We start from the raw sequence: 15,459 nt of genomic DNA, 5'->3' as shown, positions 1-15,459 counted from the left end.
AGCATTTCTTAAAGGCTGCCGGATATTTAATCTTAATGCATGTAAGTCTGTATTGAAAACTGCTTGAAGGCAAATACAGGATCATATACTTTGGCTGACCTTATGAAATTTGTCAATAATTAAATGGAAGCACTTTGCACATCCTTTTAATTTTCCCAATATCAGGAACTGTTAGAAGTGTTTTCTTAAAGATTTATGTTTTAAATGTTTTTAAAAGTTCTAAAAACTTTCTCTGATTCAACTTATTCCAAAAATTAGCTTGAAAAGTAGATTTCCTTCTTTCTTCGTTTAGGTAAACTGAGTTTTATATCCTTTAAATTTTTTTAAGTTGATTGGCAAGAAGCCAGCTTTCAAAACTTTCCAAATTAGCCACCTGACTTAGTTATAAAAAGAAAAAAAAAAAAGCAAATAATTCACTTGAATCCCTCCCACAAAAAAAGCTGTTTTTTACTTTCCTTAGAGTAGATCTGCTTTTAAATGAGAAGATGATTGTAAATCCTGGTGAATTGCTCATAGACTGTGTTATATTGTTCCCTGGGATGAACTTTAAAAGGCATCTTGTGATTTATGTATTTGTGATCAAAATAAAGACAGCCTTTTACTGTGGGAGCAATTTGAATCCTATTTTATGTGCTTAGTCAAATGCTAGGTATACGACTGAAGCAGAGGAATGAAGAAGAGAGCAACATTAGGTCTCGGCACTGGAATTTACCTGGATCTGTAAGATCTAAGCACGGATCACTTGATTGGTCACACACTGTTCTGCTAGGATCCACTTGATAATTTCTACGCGTGGATCAGTCTTTTCCCCCAACCACACTGGGTTGCTGGCGGGCAGGAGATGTGCCTTCGATGCATCATTTTCTATCTTCCCTGCATGACGTGCTCCTGGGCACATAGTTGAAATGGAATGAATACCATTGAAATGATTGTCTGACACCTCATAAATTGATAGCTTTTTGGGGAGAGGAAGCCCTTCCAGTGATTACTAAAGGGAGGAGAATAGAGTGCCCTTGATTTCCAGTGTCTGTAAGCACATATTTAACAAGACAGCTTCTCAAGGGCATTTCTTTCCACTTTGAAAATCACTTGGAAAATATTTAGCACCTGTTCTTGGAATCAGTCTTGACTTGAAAGAAAATGCCTATGAATTCTTTCAGAATTATTTCTTCTGTATTCTTCCCTTTCCTTATTGTATTCTCATACTGCCAAAAACAAAAAAACACACAAAACTTCAATAATCTCGATCGTGCACTAAATGAAGCAATACTTTTCCTTGACTTTAATGCCTCCAGTGTGCCCTTCTAACTTCATCAGCTACTACAATTATTTGTTCCAGCCATATAACCTGAAATAGTCCCTACACGTAATTCGTGCTTTCCGGCTTCTCACTGTCTTGCTACCTGAACACTTTCCTACAACCTTTGCAGGTCCTGATTCTACTCCTCTGTGATGACGTCATCCTCCATGCTCCTCTTAAAGGGATAAGAGCTCTTTCATCCTTAAAACCTCCTTGGTCTTTTGTAAGGCTTCCTAGGGCTCTTGTTTGATTTTGTCATAGGAAGTGATAAGATATCCTTTACGCAGTTTCCTCAGCCTATCCTACGGGACTAGAAAACCCCAGCTATTCCTTGGGCACTGGGCCTGGAACAGCGAGTTCTCTCCGTGTTGGCACTGAACCCTCACCACAACCTGTATTACCATCTCCCTTTTACAGATGAATTAAAGCTAAGTAGAGGGCGGGGACTCAGATTTAGGCTTACACATGGGGTGGCCGACAGCCCTGATTTGCCTGGCGTGAGGAATTTCCCGAGATGCTGGACTTTTCAGCACTAAAAGTCAGACAGTCCTAAGCAAAACAGGATGGTTGGTCACTCTGCTGACAGAAGTTGTGTCCTCTCATGAACAGTCAGTGCATACCTCACACCCAAAGGCCCAGAGGTGGGAGAAAGTGGCCATTATGGTCCAACAGGCAGGAGCTTCCCCTCCCCCACACTCACCCCAGTCTGCCCCAGTCCTAGGCAGAGCTGGGTCACAGTGACCTGCGGCCAGGAAGGGAAGCCCAGACCAGGGTGTGGCTGGGGGAAGTCTCTCCCACATCTACGCTCCCCAGCTCCTCCCCCCTAAGCTTCAGTTGGTTTCTCTCAAAGACATGACTGCCAAATGTTGAGGACTTTGATGGCTTACTGGGTACTAGCTAGATACCTGCACTCTCACCCACTAAAGGGAGAAACACAACAAAATGCAGGTCCTTGCAGAGTTGCAAGAAGATGCTGGAGAAATACATTGTACCCAAACACTTGATGGACCAAGTCACTCAATCCTTTCAGACACACCAAGGCAAGGCCTAACTCCTCTGGAAACCCAGACTGCTCCAGAAGTACTGACAGACCCAAGGCTGACAATTCTGTACATCTACACAGGTGCAAACAGCAAACATTTGGCATAAACTGGTCATCTAACGCTACCCGCCCCAACGCATCCCAGATAGCCAAGGCGTGCAGAAGCAGGCCAGACTGACATTTCCTGGAACTTCAAGTCTAGTGAAGTTCCCCATGGTTTATTTGGGCCTAATTACGATGTCGATCCTCAGACTCAAATGTTCCCAATCCTGTCTGCCCATTAAATCACCTGTGAAGGGGCACCTGTGTGGCTCAGTTGGTTAAAGCATCCGACTTCGGCTTAGGTCACGATCTCGCGGCTCGTGAGTTCGAGCACCACATCGGGCTGTGCACTGACAGCTGAGAACCTGGAGCCTGCTTTGGATTCTGTGTCTCCCTTTCTCTCTCTTTCTCTCTCTGCCTCTCCCCCGCTCACACTTTGTCTCTCTTTCTCTCAAAAATAAATAAACATTACAAAAAATCTTTTTTAAGAATCACTTGTGAACATTTTGGGGCACCTGGGTGGCTCAGTCGGTTAAGCGTCCGACTTTGGCTCAGGTCATGATCTCACGGTCGGCGAGTTCGAGCCCCGCGTCGGGCTCTGTGCTGACAGCTCAGAGCCTGGAGCCTATTTCAGATTCTTTGTCACCCTCTCTCTCTGCCCCTCCCCTGTTCATGCTCTCTCTGTCTCAAAAATTAAAAAACGTTACAAAAAAAATTTTTTTTAATTAAAAAAAAAAAAAAAGAATCACTTGTGAAGATTTTAAGCCTACAGATGACCTGACCTTTCCCCAGGCCAATTAAATCAGAAGGTCCAGAGCACTGCACAAGTGAATGTAACATGCAGACAGGGTTAAAAGCCATTGCTCTAGCTCAGTGACTCTCAGTGTGCCATCCCGGGCTGGCATCACTGGCAGTTTGTTTTTATGCTAACAGGTAAAATTATGCTATAGGATAAAACGAACTCTGTGTTTCCCTTGACTCTCATTAGAGTAACAGAGGTGTCTCCACCCATGGGAAAATGACCCAAGAGGCAGAGTTTGGGCAAGAAAGATTTAATAAACTATGTATCAGAAGACGTTTGCCATAGAAACACAGCTGTGTGATACTTAAGCCACAGGATTTCCTCTACCTGTCTCCATTTTCCTTCATTGGAGCCATCTCCATCGTTCTTGGTCTGCAAGCATTTTCCCTAAACTTGAAAGTCTACTGAATGAGCACTCCCACGTCTTAGATAGAGCTTCCCACCATGACCTGGAGAGTTGCCTCTCACAGAGCTATAATGTTTCAACACCCTATCCTTAGATGCTTTTATCACATAGGCTAAGTCTTGCTGGAGCTCCCCAGCCTTGAGTTAAGTATCAGCCTCCTGTTTACACTCATTAAATTGGACTCACAACGTTGGCAAAAGAATGTCAGGATGCTGTTTTGTTAATTTCAAATAATTTATAGAAAAAAATTTTTATTGGAATGGATACTCTGAAAACGTTGTGGTCCGGATTTTCTAACATTTACTTTTTAAAATTATCTTAATCACAGTAATTATTTTTCTAATGTTACATTAAAAGTGGCAGTTTAAAATGTTGGACAGGAAGAAGATGTAATTTAATGAAGGGCATCTTTCTCCACATTGACATGGATGTTAAATCTTTTTTTTTTTTAAGATTCTAATGTGGCCTAATTACTTTAATTTAAAATTCTGGGTATGCATGTTTTATTCATGACTTTCTAGATGATTGAGAAAGTTTTTGCAGCTCCTTTGAAGCTCTAACTTTGGAAATATAACAAATAATGAAGCCATCATATTTTCAAAATGCTCAGATAGAGGAGACTTTTGAAAGACAGAGTAATTGTGAATCAAAGCCTAATCAGCTGCTGTGAAATGAGTTTTTAATTATTACATTGCCCCTGATATGCTGGAGTTCAGCAAGGTTAGGAAAATGACCTCACACACATTTCCTCTGAAAGGGTAGAATGTTTTTTCCCTCGCAGCACATCACCTTGAATATTCAGAAACTAAGTTGTTCTGCTTCCCGTGAAAAACCTCTCAGAAACATTTTTTCACATCGACCTTTGACTAATCTCACACACAAAAAACGAAAAGTGTCACTCATTTCTTCTCTTACTAAAATGCATTATCTTTGCATGGACATAATGGCTTCTGAGTCAGAATACTCACCGACTCCCACTGGAAAATTCGCATTTTCCAAAGTCGTTTGTAAGTTTATTAAAGAGGATATGAGAAAGGGTGCTCAAAGCCTAAATCTTTAGATTTCAGAGTTCTGGATCAAAATAACAGGTTTTATTTCAGGGGCCAAAGATAATACAGATTTTCCATTCCAGAGAAGTGTGGGTTTACACAAGGGATCTCTCTGGACAGTCAGTACCTGACGTCTCTTGAAGTCAAGTTCAACTCAAATTCCCATTTTTAGCAAGTAGTAATCTGCTTGAGTTGAGAGCAGAAGAGACATGATGTACACAACTTCTCAAACCTCCAGTCTCCAGTGTAGATATTTACACCTATATTCTAATTTCTGGTTACTAACTCAAACTGAGAGATCAGAGCTTAAACATTTACAGTTAGTTCCCTAAGAATCCAAAGAAAATGAGTACACCAGCACATGTCCAAAGCAAAATCAAAAGACTTGATTTCAATTCCATTGCCAGTTTTCCTTTAGATTGGGGGGGCGGGGGGGGGGGGGCGGTGTGCATAGGGGACTCCAGCCAAATGAAAATCTAGGTTCTACAAAGAAATGAGCACTCACATCTCAACCTCTCCTAAAGCTCTCTCCAGATAACTGTGAACCATGTTACCAATGCGATTTTTAAGGAAGGGCATTTAACTCATTTATTTGAAAGTCAAAACCTCTCCAGTTCCTTAAATATATATATTCAATCAAATCAAAGAAACAGGTGTAGATGTTGCATGAAGCATGACTCAGAGCTGCTACTGACAGTTTTCCCTTCTGAGGAATGCAAACAACCACAGGCTCGTTTAATGAGAATAAGTAGGACCCTGAAATAAGTGTTACTTATAGAAGAGTCGTCATTAACATGCTGCACCAGAGGTGTGATTTGCATGAGCTCTGATTGCATTTGCTGGCTGTTCACGTATCTGTGCTGAATCAATGCCACTACATCAACACACAGGTTATCTTTTCCCCTCACTTTAGAATGGACTCAAATTCTGATTGAGAAATACAGCCCACGTGTCTCTCTACCACATGCTTTGTGTGAGCTACTTCTTGGCAGAAAAGGGAGATCAGTCAAATCTTACGCAACATTTCTAACGCTGAACAAACCCATGTCGTTTATTTCTTGAAAATGCTATCTGGGAAATGATCTGATATCTCTGCCATTGGAGATGAGTGCCATAAGTACCAGCAGATTTACTAGAAACAATAAAGGTTAGCATTTATTGAGCAGTTACTAAGTGCCAGATCCTAAGATAAGCATTTAATCTCTCATTGAACTTTCCGGCAGCTGCTGTTAATAACGTCATGTTGATAGGTGAGCAAACCTAGGCTTAAAGGGTGAACTTGCCCAATATCACAGGCTCTTCATTTGTGGAGTCAAGACTTGAACTCTGAAGTCCATGCTCTTAAACATACATTTTCCAGAAGCTGAATAGTCAACGTTCTCAGATTATGCAGACCCAACCGAAGTTAAATTAAAGACCTGCTCTGCTGAAAAGTGAAACTTCAGAAGTAAGTCCACCTCATGGAGACAAAAATCCTTCAGAGGTGTCCTCAGCGTCCGCAAACCAAACTGACCCCTCCATGACACCAAGTCCAGAACAGGACCTGAATTCCCACGCCCACACAACTGCATCTTGGTTATTCACATCCTGGGCACCCCCTGCTCCAGCCCTTAACTTCCAACCACAAGAAAGGAAAATTTACAAAAAGAAAAAAAAAAATGATGCTTTTCCCAATGCACTGAAGCTCTGTTTCTGTTCAGAATTTCTCCCGTAGACACTGAAAACAGAGTGAGGAGTTGGTGAGAACCTTGTAAGCTAGTAACAATAACAGAACTGAAGAATTCCCCCCAATTCTTATTAAGCCATATTGACCACCTATACAACTGTACAGATAGTACTAAACGCAAACATGTCTTCCCATACACACAGATACACCTATGTACATTAACACTAAGCTGATGGGCAGCCGTGCAATTAGAAATCGACCAACGTGCACGTGGAGGGCTTCTGTTGCACACGGCTATGGTCCCAGGTCCACCCACACTCTGTTGGAATACAAGCAAGGCATTTGTGTATAATCTACTTCTCTAAAAAAGATTTTTAAAACTCAACTACCGTGAGCCCTAGCCTTTGTCAGAATGTGGAGGGCTTCCCTTGCCACCGATACCGAATACCGCAGTAACTGCAATTGCTAGAAGCTGTTCTCTGCTGAAACACACCTGTTACAACAACTGCAAAAAAACCCAGATTAAAATAAGGGATCATTGTATGTAATTAAGAGATATTTGTGTGGCTGAATTAGAAATATACCGGCTCATCAATAACATACACTACGTTCCACAATGAAGACAATTGCTTCTGGATATATCTGCCAAGTCCCATCAGTTCAATCCACAAATATTTACTGAGTACCTACTAGGAGTATGGCACAAGGACAGACACTAGAGGACATAACATCATGAAGACAGGTGCTGCAGCAGCCCCTGCCTTCCCGCCCACCAAAATCATCCGTGTAGATAAAGTGAGATACGAACAGTAAGCAGAGCAGGCGAACACGTCTAAGCTTGGTCAGGACTCTGTCTCCCCACCTGGGGTTGGCTTACAGGCTCTTACTTTGGAGCTCTCGTATGAAGCTACTTAGGGAGGCCAGGCAGTAGTGTGGTACGCATCATGGACGGAAGGACTCTCCTCAATGGAGCGGAGACTATGTGGTCTGAATACAGGATGCACAGTGCTGTTAGCCCGGAAACAGTCTCTCTTTTTTTTGTAAGATATGCGAATGAAGTGCTGGTTTGTTCACCAAGAGGTGGCACCTAGGTTCGTTCTGAGGAAATAAATGTACAGAGTCTTATGCACAGACCTGCATATAAACGGCCCCTGCATCTACATACAGGAGAGCTTTTTTGAACTCACACAGCTGTATGCAAGTCGCGCCAATTAGTTAAGACTGTCAACAGCTTGGATTTTTTTTCACTTGTACATTTGAGACTTTTTGTTTTGGAAGATTAAAGTATGAAAGCTGCATACGCTGAGTTGGGAATGGGGAAAAAGAGCTCGTAAAAGGCAGTTGCTATCTAGAGGATGGCCTGTCTAGAAAATCCTACTGGGCTTGCTCTTAAAAATAAACTGGGCGCCTGGGTGGCGCAGTCGGTTAAGCGTCCGACTTCAGCCAGGTCACGATCTCGCGGTCCGTGAGTTCGAGCCCAGCGTCAGGCTCTGGGCTGATGGCTCGGAGCCTGGAGCCTGTTTCCGATTCTGTGTCTCCCTCTCTCTCTGACCCTCCCCCGTTCATGCTCTGTCTCTCTCTGTCGCAAAAATAAATAAATGTTGAAAAAAAAAAATTAAAAAAAAAAATAAACTGAATTGGGATGCCTGGATGGCTCAGTCGGTGAAGCATCCAACTTCGGCTCATAACTTCGGCTCAGGCCATGATCTCGCGGTTCATGGGTTTGAGCCCTGCATCGGGCTCTGTGCTGACAGCTCAGAGCCTGGAACCTGCTTCGGATTCTGTGTCCCCCTCCCTCCCTGCCCCTCCCCTGCTTGCACACTCACTCTCTCTCTCTCTCTCTCAAAAGTAGACATTAACAAAATATATAAAGAACAGAATATTTCCATTCACAGTCAAGAGTCTAATGAGCATCAGGTAGGTTGGCTATAAAGACTTCCTCCCTCTGCACTGGGCCTGTTAGCTAAATGGCTCCTCTGTCTCACTGCCTCACTCCTCCCCTCATTAATGCCCCCAAATATGAAACACATCCCTCTCTCCCACCTCACACAAATGCTGTAGGAGGGATGTGATGCAAACATAACCAACCCTCCCTCTCCACCTGCACATTCTAATAGAACTCTTGGCTTCTGTTTATACGGGTTTCTTGTAAAACCTTTTTTACCTGGTGCCTGGCCTCCAGCCTCTACCTCTGAAAGTCACCCTAAACCACCACCTGGTTAATCTTCCCTCAACAATGATTGCAGCCTCCATTTACTCATCACTGCTGGCAGAGTAAAATCCAAAACTCTTTAATACGGCGTCTAAGCCCCACCATGTCAAGGCCCCTGGGGAACTACATGACAGCGGTGCCCCCTATCAAGGTCATTGTGAAGGTCAAGGACACATGAAACATGCCCACATATAATTCCAAATACACCTAGGGAGACAGGGGGTCCCCAGGGACATACAGACAAGCCTCATGTCGCTCTGTACATGTACATGAGCAAGCCTGGGACTGTTTCTAAACTTGTCTTCTCTTTTCTGGGGGGCATCTCCCCTAATGAAGGCACCGAAGACTCATCTCTTAATTTTTTTTCTCATGTCTCATAAATTAACAGGAAAAGACCCACAAGCCTTAAACAATTTGAAAAATGTCAAGATGACGTAGGTTTCCCTAAATTGCTAAGAGTTGTATAGAAGAGAATTCTCATTTGAAATGTACATGACTAGTCCTACTTCCCCTGAAGCCACGCAGGAATCATTATTCTACAAAAATGTAAGTAGAGCAAATCCTGGCTCTGCCTTCCCCCAACTTCCGACATTGGCTTCCCTCTTTTCTATTCTACTCCTGTCTTTATTACCCAGGATTTTAGCAGAATTGCTAAAGCTTGAGAATATTTTAGCGTTGGCATTTTTGAAAAATAACCACGCAACTTCCTGGAGCGCAATGCGGTGTAACCCACCAAGCTTGGAAGTCCTTGAGAGTAAACGCTGTTTTAATTATATCTGTAGCTTCACTTTCTAGCCAATTGCCTGGTCATTATTAGGGTAAGAACAGGATGGGGAAAGCATGCGGTGGAAGGCAGGGATTTCAGCCCTTAATCTGTCACCTGCTGACTGTGATTTGGAGCAAAGCCCTTAACCTAACTCAGCCTGAGTTTGCTCAACTGCTAAAGAGAGGTTGTGATACCAGCTGCTTCACAGGACGTTGTTCTGAGGACTAAATGCGATAATGTATTACAATGTGGTTTATAAATGATAAGCACTGCATGATATAAGTTATGATCGCTCCCGAGTACAGGCTTAAAGTCATAAAATGAGTAGAAAATAAGACAGAGCTGAGCTACAGCAAAACAAACATCTCAATCACGAGTGACAATGCCAAAACCTGAAACACATCTTATCCATCCGAAAGTCTTCCGGGAGCCTATCTGCACAAGAGAAGGGGAAATAAAAGAAGAAAATGCCTTGCAACTGTGGCAAACTGGATTTGGCCCCTATTCCACTAAGAGAGTTGGCCAAATCCAACAATAAATGGAAACAAATACTTTTGTTTTAGAAGTATGCAGTCAATATGTCAAAGTCATTTGGATTAGACTAACCCTCTCAATGAAAACAAGTATAAAAGATGGATAAAATACACAAAAGAGATATTGGGAGTCCTTAGAGATCAAGTAGGTGAGCCAGAACTTGAAGGACTAAATCCCAGACAGCAAAGGAATGCGGTGCGTGTGTCATAGGTAATTTTGGCATTAGCCCCCACATTTACCCCCATACCATTTTCTGACTCACTGCATGAGAAATGAGCCAAACTCAAAGCAGTGGCCTGGAGCTTACAGCAGTCTCACTGAAGACGACTGACTGACTGATTGATTGACTGATTGATAACCAAATTTAAAGATTCCACAGGCAAATTTAATAGCATATGAAAAAAGAACAAAAAGGATCATTGACAAAATGGAAGGTAGGTCTGCAGAAATGTCTGCTTGAATCATGAACAGAAAAATGGAAGGAAAATACAGAAAAGAGCATCAGATACCGAGGAACACATCTTTCAATGTGCTAACATACATATGATTAGAATCTCAGAAGGAAAGAGGAAAGAATGGGACACGAGCCAATGGAAGGCACAAATTACCAATGTGGGAAATGAAATGGGAGATGTTCCTACAGATGTTACAGATCCTTAAAAAGATAAGAGGATAGTGTGAAATGACACAATATTCGTGGATTAGAGTCTCAGTGTTGGACAGATACCATTCGCCCCCAAATTGATCTAATGATTCAATACAATCATAATCAAAATTTCAGAAAGACAGTGTGTGGAAACTTAAAAAGGTGTTTTAAGATGAATATAAAAAAAACAAAGGTGCGCGCTTGGGTGTCTCAGTCGGTTAAGTGTCCAACTCTTGACTTCAGCTCAGGTCGTGATCTCATGGTTCTTGGGTTCGAGCCCCACGTCGAGCTCTGTGCTGGCAATGTGGGAGACTGCTTGGTATTCTCTCTTTCTCCCCTTCTCTCTGCCCCTCCCCTGCTCTCTCTCTCAAAATAAATAAATACACATTTAAAAAAAAAGACTAGGGACAAGAGTAGCAAAGACAATTTTAGAGAAGAAAAACCGCATTGGAGGGTTTATAGCAGAAGATATAGAACGTATTAAGATAAGCTATAAAATTATAACAATTGGGACCCCTGGCTGGCTCAGTCAATCAGCATGTGACTCTTGATCTTGGTGTCCTGAGTTCGAGCCCACGTTGTTCATAGAGTTTACTTTAAAAAAAATTTTTTTAATTAAAAATAAGAGGTAAAATTATAAGTTAAAATAGTGCATTATTGGCCCAAAGACAACAGATCAACAAAACTGAGTCCAGAAACCAGCATATACATATATGGTCTGATAAGTGCCATCACAATGCAATACAGTTAAACAATATTTAGAACAAATGATGTTGGATCTTTGGATGTCCACATAGGAAAAAAGTTACTATTGAAACCATAATACTACATATATCATAATACCAAATATATATATATATATCAGTTCAGGTTAGATCATAGCTCTGAATATAAAAGACAAATAATAAAGCTTCTAGGGGCTAACACAGAATATATTTAGGATATTAGCGTAAATCAAGATTACTTATATAGGATATGGAAGGAACATAAAGAAAAACAGTAACAAATTTAATTTCATTACAAAAAAGAAAGTCAATACAGCAAAAAATACCATTATAAGAGTGAAAGAGGCAAGCCAACAAGTGGAAAAAGATATTTGCAATATTCATTTCCAAGAACTCACTTCCAGAATATATATAAAGAAATATTACAAATCCACCAGAAAAAGACAGGAAAGCCAAATTTCAAAAATTGAACAAAAACTCTCAAATAGGTATTTTGGGTGTGTGTGTGTGTGTGTGTGTGTGTGTATGTACGTGCATTTTGGGAGTGTGTGTATATATATATGCGTGTGTATGTATGTGTATAAATGTGCATGTATGCATATGTATATATTCTCCAGATTGCCTAATAAGTACATGAAAAGATGTTTAGCATAATTCATCATAAGGAAAATAAGATACCACTACAATATCACATTTTTTAAATGACAACAGCAAACGTTAGTAAAAACTTCAATCAGCTGGAACACTAGCAATGGGAGTGTAAGCTAGTAAAACCACTTCAGAAAACATTCTGTCAGTACCTGCCAAAGCTAAACATATGAATCCCTATTCTCTGACAACTTTTCAACATAAAAGCATATATATATATATGAAAGACATATATATAAGAATGTTCACAGCAGCCTATGCATAAGTTTTCAAAGCCAAAACCAATCCAAACATGCATTAACAATATAAATGGTGGAATAGTCCTTTTTTTAATATTTTAAATTTTTTTAAGTGTTTATTTCTTTTTGAGAGACAGAGAGAGACATGGCATGAGTGGGGGAGGGGCAGAGAGAGAGGGAGACACATAATCTGAAGCAGGCTCCAGGCTCTGAGCAGTCATCAGAGAACCCAATGCGGGGCTTGAACTCACGAACTGTGAGATCACGACCTGTGCTGAAGTCGGAAGTTCGCTCAGCCGACTGAGCCACCCAGGTGCCCCTGAATAAAACACTGTGCCACAGGGATCAGCAAACTATAGCCCGTGGATCAAATCCACCCGTGCCCATTTATGGTATTGTCTAAGGCTGCAGGGTCCTATAGCTGCAACATACAACGTAGAGCCTACAAGGCTGAAAATACTTACTAACTAAACCTTTACAGAAGAAGTGTGCCAACCTCTGCTATACAGCATACTTCTACTACCACACAGAACAAACCCCAGGAGATGTCATACTGGCGGGGGAAAGCCAGACATGAAAGAACGCACGTTATGATTTAATTTATACAAAGTTCAAACACAACTAAAATTAACAGAAGTCAGCCAGAAGTGACAGAGGCCACAAGGCTGGTTACATTTCAGGAAACATAATAACTTGTAAGAGCAACAGTGGAACTGACCACTCTCTTGAAATGGGACCCTGTCATTTAAAGCAAGCAGAACTATAGAGAAGTACCCACACTTGACTAACCTTTCCCACCACACCGTGCAGGCCCCTAGTAAATCTCTCAGAGGGTCAGATCACTCACCTCCCAAGTTGGAAAGACAAAATGAAGCAAAATCAATCATTCAATAGCTGCTGGGTAGTTTAGATAGAACCTTGTCACAAATCTCTTCTGATCCCTATAGGTTTTGACTTCTTTATATTTGAACAGTAGGAAAAAAAAAAAAAACGAGTAGGAACAAGGAAAAACAAACAAACAAACAAAAAAACACAACAAAGAACTACAAGCATCTAAACTAAATAGTATTTCAGGGGTACCTGGGTGGCTCAGCCGGTCAAGCGTCCAACTTGGGCTCAGGTCATAATCTCCCAGTTTGTGGGTTTGAGCCCTGCATCAGGCTCTGTGCTGACAGCTCAGAGCCTGGAGCCTGCTTTGGATTCTGTGTGTCCCTCTCTCTCTGCCCCTCCCCTGCTCATTCTCTGTCTCTCTCTCTCTCTCTCTCTCTCTCTCTCTCAAAAATAAATAAACATTAAAAAAAAAATTTAACGTGCTTTCAGTATCAACTAAAAGAATATGTCTATCCCAAATCCACTCCCTTATTGAGATGAGTGAATGGAATATTCCCTGAAGCTCAGAAGAGTATTGATTTCGGAACAATAATTAAAATCTAATGGACTTAATCAGTTTCACATAGAACTATAAATTTCACCTCAAGACATGATAAATCGCTGAATAAGAATATCTGACTGCTCATCTACTCAATTTTTAAAAATGCAGATTCCATTTTCTGACAATGTTATTCACTTTAACTGAGAGAAATATTCATACCATGTGAAGTGCTGGACATTTTATTCTAAGAAGGGGAGGGAAAAAAAGAATCATTTGGTTCTTTATGGGGGTCAAATTATACATCAAATAAAGTATGAAGTTCCTTCACCAGATACATTTCATAAAGTTAAATGGTTCTTTCAAGATTATGCTGACAATAGAGTCTTCAGTCTTTGTTATAATATAGCCTACGACCTCACTAATAAGGATAATAATGTATCATCAAAAAATGCTGTTAATTGAAAACTGCAAGTCTAATTAAGCAGGGATGTGACCATGCATAACATATTATTAATGGAATGATAAGATTGCATTACACCAACTGCTACAAGGAAAAAACTACAAGGACGGTCCACAGTTCAAAGAGTCTTCACATCCATTTTGGCAAAAGTTACTGATGATATTTTCCTTTCATTAAACTGTAGGCTTCACAGCAAAATGACTTAAAACCAGAAGAAGAAAGTAGAGCCAGATTTAAAAGACGGGTCACAGGGCAGCTGCTTGGGATTCAATCTATAAAGAGTCCCCACACACGGCTGGAAGACATCAGAAATATGGGGCCAATTAACTCGTGTTTCCACGTGAAACTCTTTACATAACGGGTAAAATGTAAATCGGCCCCACTCCCAAAGAATTAGTTCCCTCTAATGAAAAATATAAATACTCCATCCTAGTGCTCACCTCTTTCCACGGAGTATTTTGTGATACACTCAGGCACATTCAGGAAGCTTGGGGGTCACTACTAGGCCTGGAACCAAACCTGGAAACAGCCAGCCGATAGTTACCGGAAGTCAGCAGTTACAGGCAATTAAATTCCAACACTGAAAGAACATGTGGTACAGAACTGCCTCTAGAGAAAAACGGATTTATTTTATCGCCTAAATTTTAAATTCCATGCCTCCTAGGACGCCCCCTTGTAACGGGAAAAGCCTTTTTAAAGATCTAACAAGTAAACTGCACTACAGGAAAATGGAACTCATTTTGCTGACATTAAAAGAAAGTATCCAAGCCAAGATGATACACTGACAGCATGTTAAGATCTCCCCCTTCCAGGGGCACCTAGGTGGCTCAGCCGGTTAAGTGTCCGACTTCAGCTCTGGTCATGATCTCACAGTCCGTGAGTTCAAGCCCCGCATCGGGCTCTGTGCTGACAGCTCAGAGCCTGGGGCCTACTTTTGATTCTGCGTCTCCCTCTCTCTCTGCCCCTCCCCTGCTCATGCTCTGTCTCTCTCTGTCTCAAAAATAAATAAAAAATATTAAAAAAAATAAAAAAAAAAAAAAAGATCTCCCCCTTCCAGCAGCTAGTACTTAAATGTTAGATTAAAGACAATAGATAAAGATACAGATATGTAAACATATTTATTTGTTGAGGACAAGAAAGGAAAGCCTCCAAGAGTTGGAAATAGAGAGGAACTCACTAATAGATACTAAAGACTCACAGCTCAAAGGAATTTGGATGTGAGTTTGGGATACTGAGACTAAGGCCTCACTGGTCTCACAGGATTGCTTACAAATACAACGCCATCCAGGACAGGTGGCGCAAGGGCGCCTAGGTGGCTCAATCGATAAAGCCTCTGACTCTTGGATTCAGCTTCGGTCACGATCTAGAGGTTCATGATTTCAAGCCCCCCTGGTGTGCCCTACGCTGACAGCACAGAGCCTATGGGGGTCCTCCCTCTTCCCCTCTGCCCCTTCTCCACTCATGCACACATGTGTGTGCTCTCTCTCATTCTCACTCTCTCAAAATAAAGAAAGAAACTTTAAAAATATAGATATGCAGGGGCGCCTGGG

General features: G+C 41.4%; 1 long non-coding RNA gene across 1 annotated transcript in view; it reads right to left on the bottom strand.

The window, feature by feature from the left end:
- Positions 1-14,678, bottom strand: part of LOC147584501 (uncharacterized) — a 98,284-nt gene extending 83,606 nt beyond the window's left edge. The window contains exon 1 of the long non-coding RNA XR_015250514.1: positions 14,350-14,678. This is a non-coding gene — a long non-coding RNA (uncharacterized LOC147584501). The remainder of the gene's footprint in view (positions 1-14,349) is intronic.
- Between the last annotated feature and the right edge of the window lie 781 nt (positions 14,679-15,459).

The sequence above is a fragment of the Puma concolor genome, chromosome A1, assembly GCF_028749965.1.
Source record: "Puma concolor isolate L17-30 chromosome A1, mPumCon1.1.hap2, whole genome shotgun sequence".
Taxonomy (NCBI): domain Eukaryota; kingdom Metazoa; phylum Chordata; class Mammalia; order Carnivora; family Felidae; genus Puma; species Puma concolor.
The sequence above is the reverse complement of the archived record's forward strand: the minus strand, read 5'-3'. Positions and strand labels throughout refer to the sequence as shown.